The sequence below is a fragment of the Saccopteryx leptura genome, chromosome 7, assembly GCF_036850995.1.
Source record: "Saccopteryx leptura isolate mSacLep1 chromosome 7, mSacLep1_pri_phased_curated, whole genome shotgun sequence".
In the NCBI taxonomy this organism is placed as follows: Eukaryota; Metazoa; Chordata; class Mammalia; order Chiroptera; family Emballonuridae; genus Saccopteryx; species Saccopteryx leptura.
The window spans coordinates 52746722-52761451 of NC_089509.1; positions in this window are offsets into that span (position 1 = coordinate 52746722).

The following is a 14730-nucleotide window of genomic DNA, read 5'->3' on the forward strand; positions in this document are numbered from 1 at the left end:
AACTTCTTTCAAATAAATAAAAGGTAGGCATAATATATAGCAAAATAAATAAGGCAGTATTGAATTATTACCCAAAATGTTAAATTAATTTTCATGATTCAATACTGATATGAGTAAATGATTGACTAAATCACTAAATGAGGTAGAAGATACAAGTATTCCATGCAGAAAATTCTCAATAATTTATGTAGATATTCTACCTTGAAGGAGGGGAGCAGAACTTCCCACTCCTTAAGTGTAGGCTGCACATAGTGACTTCCTTTCAGAAAGCACAGTACAGAAAGGAAGGAAAGAATCACTTACAGTGGAGAATTGTGACAAACACTACTTCAGCCAAATGACCAAGGTCAAAAGCAAGTCAGATTTTGTTGATAGTATGTACCATCGATATAATGTTGTGAGAATGCTACTTAGCTTCTGGAATCTTCCTCCCTCAAATCCATAACCCCCATCTTATCAGGAGAAATATATCAGACACGTATCAATATAGAAGTATTCTATTCCATACCTGACCAGAACTCCTAAAACTTTCAAGGTGATCAAAATTATGGAAAAACTGAGAAACTGCCACAGCCAAAGAAGCCACTATATTTCCAAAAATTGCTTATAATTTTTATCTTTCCTTAAAATTAGCATACAATTACTTAGATTGACCGTCTGTTTTGGTTAACTCAACACCCTGTGTATTGGTCAGAGTTGGCCAGAGAAAAAGAATTAATAGAATTATATAATAAAGAAAAAGAGATTTACTATAAGGAATTGGAAACTAAAATGTTCCAAGATCTGCAGTCAGCAAGCTTGAGACACTGATGGTGTAACTGATGGACTGAAGGCTGAGTCCACTGTCTCCAGGACCAGGAGAGCCAAAGGTATACAGTGGTCCATTCTCTATCGTGGTGATTAGCTTTCAGAACCTTGCGCAACAGGCGAAAATCCATGAACTAGCGACCTTATATTTATTTTATTATTTATATGTATTTTAAGGCTTTATAAACCCTCCCCACACTCTTATAAACCTTTCCCACATGGGCATGAGCGCATAGGCCCAAAAACTAACTCAAGCGGAAGCGGCCGTAGCTGCGTTTTCCATACGTGCAAGTCGTTGTCTACTCATCTGCTGTACACTACGTATTTTATTTCAATTTGATATTCTTTTAGTATGTTTTAATTAATATTTTTTATTGTTTTCAATATTTTAGGCTAGAAAATGCTTATTGTACTGCAAAAATAATTAATAAATATATAAAAATATACTGCAAAATCTCGCAATATAGTGAAAAATCCACAATAAAAAATTAGATATGTACAATTTAAAAATCTGCGATACAGTAAAACCATGAAAAGTAAACCGGGATATGGCGAGGGACGACTGTAGTTCTAATACAAAGGCTAGCCGTCTTTAGGCCCAGAAAGAGCCAACATTTCGCTTTGAGTCTGAAGGCAGAAAGGAATGATGTCCTGGCGTGAAGGGAGTCAGGCTTGAGGAATTCTCTCATACTTGGGGGAAGTCAGCCTTTTTGTTCTATTCAGGCTTTTCACTGATTGGACAGGGCCCACCCACGTTAGGGCGGGCAATCTGCCTTTATTTAGCCTCTCAATTTAAGTGTTAAAATAATCCTAAAATACCTTTACAGAAATACCCACAATAACAATTCACCAAATATCTGGAAACTCTGTGGCCCAGTCAAATTGACACAGAAAATTAACCATTACACTCTGATTTCTACAAAGCTTTTGTATATGCCACTCAGAGGGTACTGATTTTCAAAAAATTTCATACATATCATTTTACTATTGACACCTTATACAATAATTCACAATCAGTAAATTATGTGACATTATATTCTAAATATTCAGAAGTTCTATATAAGGGAAATTCTCCATAACCTTAGAACCATATAAGTTTATACTGTCTGTCCTTATGACCTACTAGTATCTAGCATTCTCACAACTATGTTCTATTGATATCAACCTCTGGCTAAACTAGCCATGATTGGGGACTGGCTTTCATCAAGTGATGTATAAATATGAGGATCCTGAAAATGATTTCTTGACAGTGTGTGCTAATGGTTATTGTTCTCTTACACGTGAACTCCCTTGTGATTACTGTGCTTTAATTAATTAATACTAACCTTTTTCTTGATTATATACATACCATTTCACCACCAGTTTCTATTTGTTCTCCAAGTTTACATCTCTCATTGTGTCTATCTCCTCTCTTTTCTAATTTTAACTTAACTCAGTTAATTCTTGTTTACTTTCAAGTTTCTAAAACCTAATTATGAAAATATCAATAATTAGGAAATCAACCATTAATGGAAAGCTAGTAGGCCAGAGACTAGATCTTAATATATAATTGCCACTAAAAAACATTTTACAAGTCAAACAAAAAAAAAATGTGGGTTTTTTGTTTCTTCTCTTTCTCCTTCTCCACCTTTTTCTTCTTCTTCCCTCATAAAACAAAGAGACTTCCTTTGGAAGGCAGTGCCCTCTGTGCTGTCCTGTATTATGAAATCCTTCTTCCTACTAATATGTTTTGAACACTACACTTAATTTATTTTAAAAATGTACCATGAATTTCTCATCCCAGTAGACTTCAAGTGCACACAGAAATTGATGAAACAATCATTTCAATATTTGGAATTCCATCGGCAACATTCAAGCTATGCAAATACTAGAAGATGCAGAAGCATTTATGGATGATTTTCACATGGGTGGAATCATATAAAAAAACCAACAGGATGAAGAAGGCTAAAATTATATATTTTTCAGTTCTCAGCAAATCCACACACAGTTATAGAATAGAGAGAGCCAAACTCATCCATTTTGTCAAGACATGATCTAATCTGTTCCCCTGGCTTCTGGAGAGGCTGTGTAAGCCATTCCAGATTGATAGTTTTCTATTCTGTTTTTCATCTGTGTCTCCTGATACTACTAGAAACTCATGGGTTCAAAATTGCTGATTTTCAGTAAAAGGGGATCCTTATCTTCTACTGATAAAATAAATATATTGCTTACAGATATGACATTGAATTCAGTGCATTTTTCTTTAAAGGAGACCTATATATGTCTTCCTGGAAAATGGGAATATTTGGTCTCTGTCAACCATAGTAATAGAAAAAAGTTGTTTGCATTGCTTCGTACCATATTCCCTTAGGAAATTGGGTGAGATCTAATCTTTTCCCTGTTAATGTTTATGCTGATTTAATCGTGTGTGTGTGTGTGTGTGTGTGTGTGTTACAGAGATGTTACTATAATATCTGCTATAAATTCTGAACTAGAAGGGACAAGATATGTGAAAATAACCACCAAATCCATTAATAGGTAATATAGGTCTAGAAAATGTTAGAGTTCAAAGTGATCCTAGATATTGTCTAACTCTTCTTTGTTCATCATATAATAAGTAAAAAACTGAGGCTCAAAAAGGTGAGAAGCTTGCCAAAAGCCATAATGCTAATTAGGAAGGAGTAAAATTCTGGCCTTTTAATTCCTATCACATACATTTCCTAGAACACTGTGCGACCACAAGCATTTCAACTTCAGATAAAAGTTCTTTAAAAAACAGAGAGAAAACATAGGTATGCAAAGACATATTCATCCCTATGTTCATTGCAGCATTATTCACAGTGGCCAGGCATGGAGACAACTGAAGTGTCCCTTGATAGAGGACTGGATAAAGAAGATGTGGTACATATATGCAATGGAATACTACTCAGCCATAAGAAATGATAACATATTGCCAGTTACGACAACATGGATGGACCTTGAGAAAATTATACTGAGTGAATTAAGTAAATAAAAAAAAATCTAGACCTATATGATTTCACATATAGGTGGGCTATAAAACTGAGACTCATGGATATGCAGAGGTTACCAGAGGGAGGGGATGTGGGGGGAAGTATAGTAAAGAGAGACACATATGTCCTGGCTAGTTGACTCAGTGGATAGAGCATCAGCCTGACATATGGTCGTCCTAGGTTTGATTCCTAGTCAGAGCACACAAGTGAATCTATCATTTACTTCCCTCCCTCTCCCCTTTCTCTCTCTTTTCCCTACTGCAGCCAGTGGCTCGAATGGTTCAAGTGTTGGTCCCCAGGTGCCGAGGATAGCTTGGTTGGTCCAAGGGCATCAGTTTTAGGTGCTAAAAATAGCTCTGTTGATTTGAACATCAGCCCAAGACAGTTTGCCAGGTGGATCCCAGAGGTAGATGTAGAAATCTGTCTCGTCGCTCCTCGTCTCTCACACACACAAAAAAGACACATATACAATGACAGAAAATTATTTGACTTTGGATGATAGGCGCACAACGCAATCAACAACAGTTCAAATGCCATAGAGATGTTTACCTGAGACCTATGTACTCTTGTTGACCAGTGTCACACCATTATATTCAATTTCTAAGTGAAAAAAGATAGATAGATGAAACTTCTTAATAGATGAAATATAAAGCAAATTTATTGAATGAGTTAGTGTTTTTGTAAATGTCTTATTTCATTTTTTCAAATTAGCTAGATAATTAGTCTGATCATAAGATTAAATTTTAATTAATATCTAAATAACAGCATTATCTTAATTGGCTGCCTATATCATAATCAGATTGCTTTGAGCTACATAGAACTATATTGTTTGGTCTCCCTGACCTGCTACAAAAATCCTTCCTCTCCACCCTTCCTATCTGAGTTCAAATTTGGCTTAGTTTTTTTCTGCATTCTGCTACATTCAAAGTGTTATATTAATATTTTCTCATTATTCAAAAACAATTAAAAGACTAACTCTGAGGGAGAATGTATAAACAATGGTCTGTGGGGCCACATACTACTAAGTAAACATAGCACTATTCCCTTTTCTCTAAATAGAATTTTTTGCCCTTTGAAAATTGATTTTAATAAATTAGAATAGATGTTTATTCTCTGACCTCCAGTTGTCACCCACAGCTATATTTTTAAATTATTTTTCTTCTTTTATGGGAGAACATTGGTATCAGCTATATAGAATCATGTTACTTTAGGAGATGATCAGTCATCACTTGTAGAAAAGAACACGTGAGGCCTGACCTGTGGTGGCGCAGTGAATAAAGCGTCAACCTGGAATGCTGAGGTCGCCAGTTCAAAACCCTGGGCTTGCCTGGTCAAGGCACATATGGGAGTTGATGCTTCCTGCTCCTCCCTCCCCCTTGTCTCTCTCTTTCTCTCTCTCTCTCACTCTCTCTCCTCTCTAAAAATTAATAAAAGTAAAAAAAAAATTAAAATAGGACATGTGAATGATAATGAGATAACACTTATATGCACATTATTTAGATTAATTATGATAATTTAATTCAATTTTAAAAATACATATATTTTGTGTAATGGTAACTATGAAGAATATCTTTTGTTTATATTTTTATTTTACTTTTTACTGTTCTCTCCCTGTGAATTTTCCTTATATATTTAATATGTCTTTATGCTCCAATTTTAAGTGATTCACTAGAGAATTTCATAACCTAGAATATTTTCTGTCTTAAGTTGAATCAGACTCTATATTGATTGATACTTAATTATATATTCATAATTTCTTAACATAGATAATGTTTACATTTTTGGTGTGAATTAATATTTTAATCATTGAATTGTTCAGGACAAGAATTCTCTTTTATGAAGTTGTCAGTAAATAAGGGAACTTTTTTGGAAGTTATAAGGAAGATAACTTTTACAATATTATACATCTAATAATATGGGATAAGGCTCAAATTTATAGTAACATGGGACACATAACTGGAAATACAGTACTACTGTTAGATAATGTCATCATTCTCATAAATTGCTGGGTGAAACTCAGGAGAATTTTATATTTATGATCTTCTAAGCTTGAAGCATAAATGGGCATTAAAGTGAGGGAGCAAAAGAACTTAAGATCTCCAAGTAGTGTAGTTTCATGTTAGCACCATAATCACATGAAAAATAAATGCATTCTATTTCAGTGTCAACAAAATATCAAGAAGCTGAACATAAGGAAGTAATTTAGTCATTTCAATAGATATTTAAGAATAAAAGTCAACCCCAAATTTTCACATTCAATAAAGAAATGTAGAGAGGGAGGGAGAACATAAACTTTTAATTCTGACCCCCAACAGAGAGAACTTTCTGCTTACAATAAATAGCCAGCAAGCTACACAATCCATTGGGTGACTTAGAAAAAGCAGGGTTCTAATTATGACTTTCTTTGTCATACATTATTCATATAACTTTGTTTATAGAATGTGGAAGGAAAATTCTAGATTGACTTTTAAGGAGAGGTTTTCAGAGAAATTCTGACACAATTAATGACAGCCTAATTTGCTAAAAAGATGGTTTCATAATTAAACTCTACGACTACATAACACCTTGCCTTGAGGAAGTTCATAGCATTTTTGACAATGTAGTTAAGAACACAACTACTACCAAATAAAATAACAATCACATTAATGAAGCTTTGGATTTATACAGATATTAATATGTCTTTTTCATCTATGAAGAGCGGTAACATTACAAAGCAATTTCTAACCAAGGAGGGTGAATGGTGTGATTTAAGCATGTATTTATTTTGTGTGCATTCACTCATTCAACAAAAATGTTTTGAGCATCTGCTATGCTCCAAGCACCATGATAACTTTTCATTATTACAATGAGAATACACTCAATGGCTCGGTGTACCCTGATCAAACACAAAATACTCCTTGGATTTTGAAGCAATCCACAAGCAATAGGCTGGCATAGAAAGACTCTGTCTCTTAGGTTCAAACATCTGCTTACAAATTTTACTCTAGAAGAAGCACTTTGTTCTGGTTTGCTGCTCAGTGGTACTTCAAAGTAAATCCAAGGCCTATGTGCGACATGCATGAATAATAATTTAGCTTTAATTTATTTTACATAACTCTCTATTTCTCAAGTATGCCTTCCCCTATATCCCAAATGGTACATAATAAATAATTTAGAGTTAAATAGAACATTGACTGCATAAAATGAAGATAAAGTTGGCTCTCTTGAAAAGAGGAGCTAAGAGATATCATCTGCTACAGATTGCTTCTAAAATATTAAGGAACCCTATTCCCAGAATACATGAATGGAATAAAGTGAGGCAAAGGATACAATATTTTTTTTTCTGGCTAAGATGATAACTGTTTTCTAAATTGTTGCAAGCACTGAGGGAAAATCCTAGACTTTTCACTTAAATGGTATGATTTTTCAGTTGGTTTTTATACTTAGGCATGCCTGCTTGTGAAGAAAACTGCAATTGAAGTAATGCATGAGTAGGAAAGGACATGAAACAATTATTTACTAAAAGGTCATTTTTTTCTCTGCTCATTGATTATATTGTAGGAAAGAATAAAATTTTAAAAACTGGAATCTAATCATTGAATACTAATGTTGTAAGGGACACAAAAATCACCTAGATCAATTCTCTGATATCAGAATAGAATATACCAGAATTGAGGCTACTAAGATAAAATTATACTTAGTTACTGTCTAAGGACCACCAAGTAAACATTGACAAGGTCAAAACTATGCTACATTATATCTCAAAATTCTGTAAATTTAATTTATCCTATTAAGTAACTGAAGTCTTGATGACATCACAATAAGTAAAAATATAATATATTATAGTCAATTGTATTTTGGGGGATGGTTTTAAAAAGTTCAATTTGAAGCACATGTGTATATATTTTTTCAATAGTATATGTAGTAGTTGATAGATAATGAATGGATAAATATACTGCTCACAAAAATTAGGGGATATATCAAAATGAATATGAAGTGATAAAATATCCCCTAATTTCTACGAGCAGTATATATAGACAGATGTGTACATACACATATACTTATACACATACAGATATGTACAAAATTAGGTAAATACTGACACTATAATTTTATCTCTATTTAGGAATTAAACTCCTTTAAAATGAAAGTAGTCTTTTGATATATTTAAATAACCTACAGCATTTAAAATGGCATTTAGAAAACATCACTTGAAAATAAAATATTAATGATAAATTACCTAAATTAAAAATAATATTTTACTGTCTTCCCCATGTCTTTAGTTTAAAAGAAGAAAATCGACAGATAGGTGTTGAAACTCATTTTTTTTATATAGTTTATATTCTTTTGATTTAAGCTTTAATGAACAGGTTTGGCATGTAAAAGAGGCATAAAATACCTGATAGTACACCAAATAGCTTATAAACATGAATAATTTTACAAAAACATGAAAAAAAGAACAAATTCTTAATATTGAATACTATTTACCTTTTTATAATAAATATGAAAATATTTGTAGTTCCAGTATTATAAAAGTCAATAGTGAGCTCTGTTTAGAGATTGTTTTTATTATTTTCATTCTCTAAGTAGGAAATCTCTTTGGAAAAACAATCTATAATCTATTACTAGACAGGGAATTTCTGTAGCTCACACCTAGAAACAAAAAACTCTATACTTCTAATTTTAGTATAGATGGCACCACCACACACACAAACTTACACTTGGCTTAGTGATCTATGATATTTTTCTAGTTTCTCTCTCTTCTCCTAGAAAACTTACTTGCTTTTTCTTAAAGTCTTTCTGAGCAGAATTAACTTTCAAAAAATAGAAAAATTCATTTTTCAGACAAAAATATTCTGTAATATCCAGAGGAAATAAGAGCTAAAATTTGGTGATTTGCTTCAATTGAATAGAGTGTCCAAAGGCCTGAACTCAGGTTAGAGTTTATTTGCCCTTTCTCCACATTCTGTTTATTAACTCTCTGGGGCCCGGAAGTGAAGAGAGAGGTTGAGCTGACTCAAGTCAACAAAGGTTTGTTATCAAGACAGAGCAAATCACTGAAGAATCACAATATTGCTTTTGAAACATGTAATATATAGCTTTCATATAAAATATGAGAGCAGAAATCATCTCTCAACTCAAAAAATATAAAGAAAAATATTCCATTTGGCTAGAGCAACATGTTATCAAAAAATCATGAATGATTATTTTTGATAATATATTTGTATTGCTTTACCAATATTGTGGCAGAACAAAATAAACTAAACCCCTATTTCAAGTGGTCTCTAGGTTCAACTAGCACTCAGATCTTGGTTTCTAATACTGTTCTCTAAGAAAAGGAAGCAGAGCTTCTTAAACAGGCTGACTCTTAGGAATGGGGCAGTAAAATTATAAGACATGCCTGTAGCTTCTAATAAATCACCAAGAAGTGAAGTAGTTACAGAGAAAAAAAACCGCTCAATTCCCTCAATTATGACAGTATATCAAAGGGGCACAAGAGCCAACTGGAAATGTTACCAATGACCAGATCTGAATCAATTAAAGCAGCCAAAGAATGTTGAATTATAATCTATAGAATGAATACCCACGAGTCCATATATAATAAATAAATTATTGACTAAGTTAATAAGTGGGAGAGAAGAGAAAAATACCTCATGAAGAAGAATTTCAGCTAATTTTTGTAAACATTTTTTCCTACATGAAGGGGAGCATAACTCTCTACTCCTTCAAGTTGGATTGGGCATAGTGAATGCTTTCCAAAAAGGATAGTAACAGACAGGACGGTGGTGGGGAATAACAACTTTACAATGGAGAGTTCTGACAAGCACTACCTTAGCCAGGTGATAAAGGTCAACATAGTCATAAATCATATGACCCAGAAGTGGAATTTGTTGGACAAAAAGGACATCAGTGGATGAAGAGATGAAATCGTGATACATATATAGATATCCACACAATGGAATGATATTCATATGATTCAGCCATTGAAAAAGAATGAAATCTTGCCATTTGCAACAACATAAATGAAGTATGAGGGCATTTGGCTAAGTGAAATAAGTCATATTAAGACAAATATTATATGATCTTTTTATATGTAGAATCTAAAAAACAAACTAAAACAAAAAAGCCAAGCTCACAGACATAGAAAACAGATTGACAGTTGCTGGGGGGGGGGGGGCATGAGGGAGTGGGTGAAATGGATGAACTGGTATTTTAATTTAAATAAATTGGGTAATTTATAATAACATATTCATGGTATAAATTTGTATGCTTTGACCAACCTCTCCTTGCTTCCCCCATTCCCCTGTCTCTGGCAACCATCACTTCACTTGCCCTTTTTATGAGTTTAGCTTTTTATAGATTCTTCGAAATATCAGAATTTTTTGTCTCTCTTCAGACAATTCAAGGACCAAAAATTCTAATTTAACTTCCCTTTGACCCATATGTTTGTTGTTGTTGTTTTTGTATGTTTTAATTCAACTCAATTTATTCAATTTTATAAATATTTTATAAACCAAATTTCATTTAGATTTATCTATACCATATATTTTTTCATCCTTTTTACTCTATTGTTTCCTGCACCTGTTCCTCTTATACAAAGTAACTCTTTACATGCAGGCTTTCTGGTAATAAATTCAGTTTCTACTAGGCTTTTTGGTTTGTTTGTTTGAAACTAGTTTTACTGTATTCCTTTTTTGTTTGTTTTAAGGTATTTCTTCTTCTTTCTTTTTTAATTAGTGAGAAGAGGAGAGGCAGAGAGACAAACTCCCACATGTACCCATATCGGTATCCGCCCCCCACCACAAGCCCACTAGGGGACAATGCTCCCCACCTTGGGCCGTTCTGTTGCTGAGCAACTGAGCCAGTTTTTATTTTTTTAGCGCCAGTGGTGAAGGCCAAGGAGTCATCCTCAGCGCCTGAGGTCAACTCTCTCCAGCCAATCGAGAAAGGGAGGGGAAAGGGTGGAGAAGCAGATGGACACTTCTCCTGTGTGCCCTGACCTGGAATGGAACCCAGGACATCCACACGGGCTGATGCTTTACCACTGAGCCAAATTTGCCAGGGCCATGGTTATTTCTACTGAGTATAAGTCTATAGATAAGCAGTTATTTTCATGCAATACAATGAATAAAACATATTACTGTCTTTTGACCTCCACTGGTGATTTGGATGTTGCTGGAATCTAAATATTAATGAAAATCTATCATTTTCCTCTTATAATCTGCTTTTTAAATGTCACTGTGATGTGTTTAAGTATAGTTTAATTATTTATTTACTTATGTTCAAATCCTTAAATCTTTAGATTAAAGGTTTTAATCAATTCTGAAAATTTTCTGGGACCCCAATTAGATGCATGTAAGTTTCTCTACTGTTTCTTCTCTTACTTCCTTTGTTTATATCTTCATCTTAAAGTTAGAAATATTTCTTATACTCCACCCTTCAGCTTGCTAAATCCCTCTTCTATCATGTCTAATTTGCTCTTAAATTTATTCAATAAATTTTTAGTTTCAATTATTACATTTCAATTCTAATTCTAACATGCCTTTTTCAAATCTTCAATGTCACTTTTATATAAAATGTCAAATTTAGCCTATCAATGAAAATATATATATTTAATTTATAAGTATTATGTGTTGCATTGATAACATATATCTGAGGTCCTGGTGGGTCTAATTTTTCTTTTTAACTTTTCATTTCAAAATTTGAAAATTAAAGGTTATTTATAGGGATAGAAGGAGTATATAGAACATCCATATAACCTTTCTCTGATTCAAATATTGTTAACGTTTTGCCCTTTATCCTTCTATCTGTAAATACACATAATGTATATAATTCTCATTATAGAAACATTATATATAATCTCTCTATGTATATAATACATATAAATTTCTTCTTTGAACAATTTAAGAATTAATTGTATACATGACTTCACTCAAAAAATCTTAAGTGTTTAGTTTCTAAGATAAGGATATTACCTTATATAACCACAGTTAATTTAATATTGAGATAATACCGCAACGGACTGAGTGTTTGCCATCCCCTCTCCTGAATTTATATATTGAAACCCTAACCCCAAAGCGATAGTACTTGGAGGTGGGCCTTTGCAAGGTAATTAGGTCAGGAAGGAAGAGCCCTCATAAATGAAATTAGTGCCATTAAAAACAGGCCAGTGCCCTGACTGGACAGTTCACTTGGTTAGATTATCACCCCAAAGTACAATCTAGTGTGAGAAAATGTCATAGCCTAGAAGAACCCAAGGAGATATGAACATAATGTGGTGTCCTGGGTGGAATGCTGAAATAGAAAAAATACATTGGTAAAAACTAAGGAAATCTGAATAAACTATAGATCTTTCTTCGTTTCTATCTGTCCCCATTTATCTCTCGCTCTGACTCTCTCTGTCTCTGTAAAAAAAAAAAAAAACAAACCAAAAAAAAACTTTTGTTAATAATGTATCAATATTGGTTCATTAATTATAAGGGAAGTACCATACTAATATAACATGTTTAAAATACAGAAACTATATGGCAGGGTATATGAATGTTCTCAATATTTTTTATAAATTTGAAACTGGTCTAGAAAAGGTTTTGGTTAAAATAAAAAAATAAAAAAAAAAAAAGATTTCCTAGAGTAGTCTACAATAAGAAGATGGATAAATGTATGACTAAGGATGGATAAAAGGCCCCCCTCCAAAATACGCTGCCTAAGCATTGCACAAGATGCATAGAAGAAAAATGTTATATCAAGAATTACATGTGTTGGTAGGGTTTGATGTTTATTTTATATTTATTCCCCATTTCCAATATTCTTAGATATTGTGAGTCCACAACCTACACTGGTTTAAGTCAACGTTTCAGTCCTAGAACAATATAAGCTTTTATAGATTTTTAAATTAATCTGGTCCTCAATTTTCTGAGAAAGCAGAACAGTTCACTTATAAAATAATCCAAAACTCTAATATTTTATATTCTAAAATGCTTGATAAATATTATTGTTTGAAAAAACTACCTTCTGATGTGAATCTGCTAATGTAATGTGGACACATCATATATAAATATGCCTTTTAAACTCCTTTTCAAGCTCTCTTAGTAGTATATTTTTATAGGTTACAATATTTCAATATTAAAATAAACAGTGTAAAATATGGTTCCCAAAGTAGCAAAACTTCATGTGATGTTTAGTAGAAAAAAAAAATTTTGGCACCTGACCAGACAGTGGAGCAATGGATAGAGCATCGGACTGGGATGTGGAGGACCCACGTTCAAGACGCCGAGGTCACCAGCTTGAGTGCGGGCTCATCTGGTTTGAGCAAAGCTCACCAGCTTAGACCCAAGGTCGCTGGCTTGAGCAAGGGGTTACTGGGTCTGCTGTAGCCCCATGGTCAAGGCACATATGAGAAAGCAATCAATGAACAACTAAGGTGTTGTAACAAAAAACTGATGATTGATGATTCTCATCTCTCTCTGTTCCTATCTGTCCCCATTTATTCTCTCTCTGACTCTCTCTGTCTCTGTAAAAAACAAAACAACAAAAAAAAAAACTTTTGACATAATAAATAAATTTTAAAAAATACATTTTGTAGGTATGTCAGTAAGAATTAAAGTGGCTGAATACAGATTTTATTTATATGAAATCCCCTCACGTTGTAGGAGCAAAAAGTAATGTTTGGTTGAATTTTTTCACTGCAATGATACACAGTGTCAAAGTAAAACAGATCAGCTGTTATATTCATCAGGGATACATGTTAGGATCTTTGTGAATTCCCAAGTCAATATTACAGTTTTAACATACTTTTCCCATAACTTTTAATAAAATACACTAGACATTTTAAGTGACATTTTCTGTCTTTAGTAACTTTTATGCATAGTAATAAATGCATTCCTAAAACTTTAAAAATAATTTTTACTAAAATTTCACACATTAACAATTTTTTTCTTTATTAACATTAACTTAGAGCTTAACTGAATCTGTAAAATTAAAAGTGGTGTGATAACAAATGAAGCTAAACTCCTTGGGCAATAAGATACATTTTATGTATGACAATGAATGATGTGTGTAGAAATACAGAGCAGTGGGAACATATTCTTTTCAACAGAATGAAATCAGTTTACAATAATTGAGAAAGTTCATCCTAATATTTTCGTGGACTCTCAATAAAAACTTTACCAAAATGTAGATGTTGAATAAGAGCACATTTGTAAACAATAGACTTTGTTAAAAAATGGATTAAGTCCAATTCTTACAGGGTCATGTGTAGTTCTGAATCTTTCTGCTTAGGCTTCTTTTCTCACCCTACTGCATACTTATTCCGGATGTGGAATTGCCTTATTCCCACTCTGCTTCTGCTAGTACTATATTTATGGCCTTTTTGAATGCCTTATCCATCATCATGTTGAATCTCATCAGCACCAATATAGTTTTTGGTCATGAACCACATTTTAAAAATAAACTATATTTAGTTTTACATTGTATAAAATAAAACACACATTCAAATATCCAGTTTAATGACTTTAGACAAATGTATATGCCTTTGTAACCACAGCCACAATTAACATATGCTCCAACAACTTCCATCACCACCGAAATGCCCCTTCCCCATCCCCACCCTCTGCTTTGGCTCAAGGCAAACATGCTCTGCTTTTCACAATTATGCATTAGATTTGCCTTTCTTAGAGTTTTATATAAATGAAATTATGCAGTAGTCTTTTGCTTCATGCTTTTTATATTCAGCATAATGTTTTTTTTTTAGATTTATCCATATTATAAAACGTCAGTAGTCTATTATTATTATATTATATTATTGTTTTATTTAGTTATTTATTTGCTGGGTAGGATTCTGTTGTGTGGATATTTATTTATTCTCCAACTGATATTTAGGTCATTTCCAGAGTTTGGCTCTTATGAGGAAAATTGCAATGAACATATTTGTGCATTTTATAAATATGTTTTTATT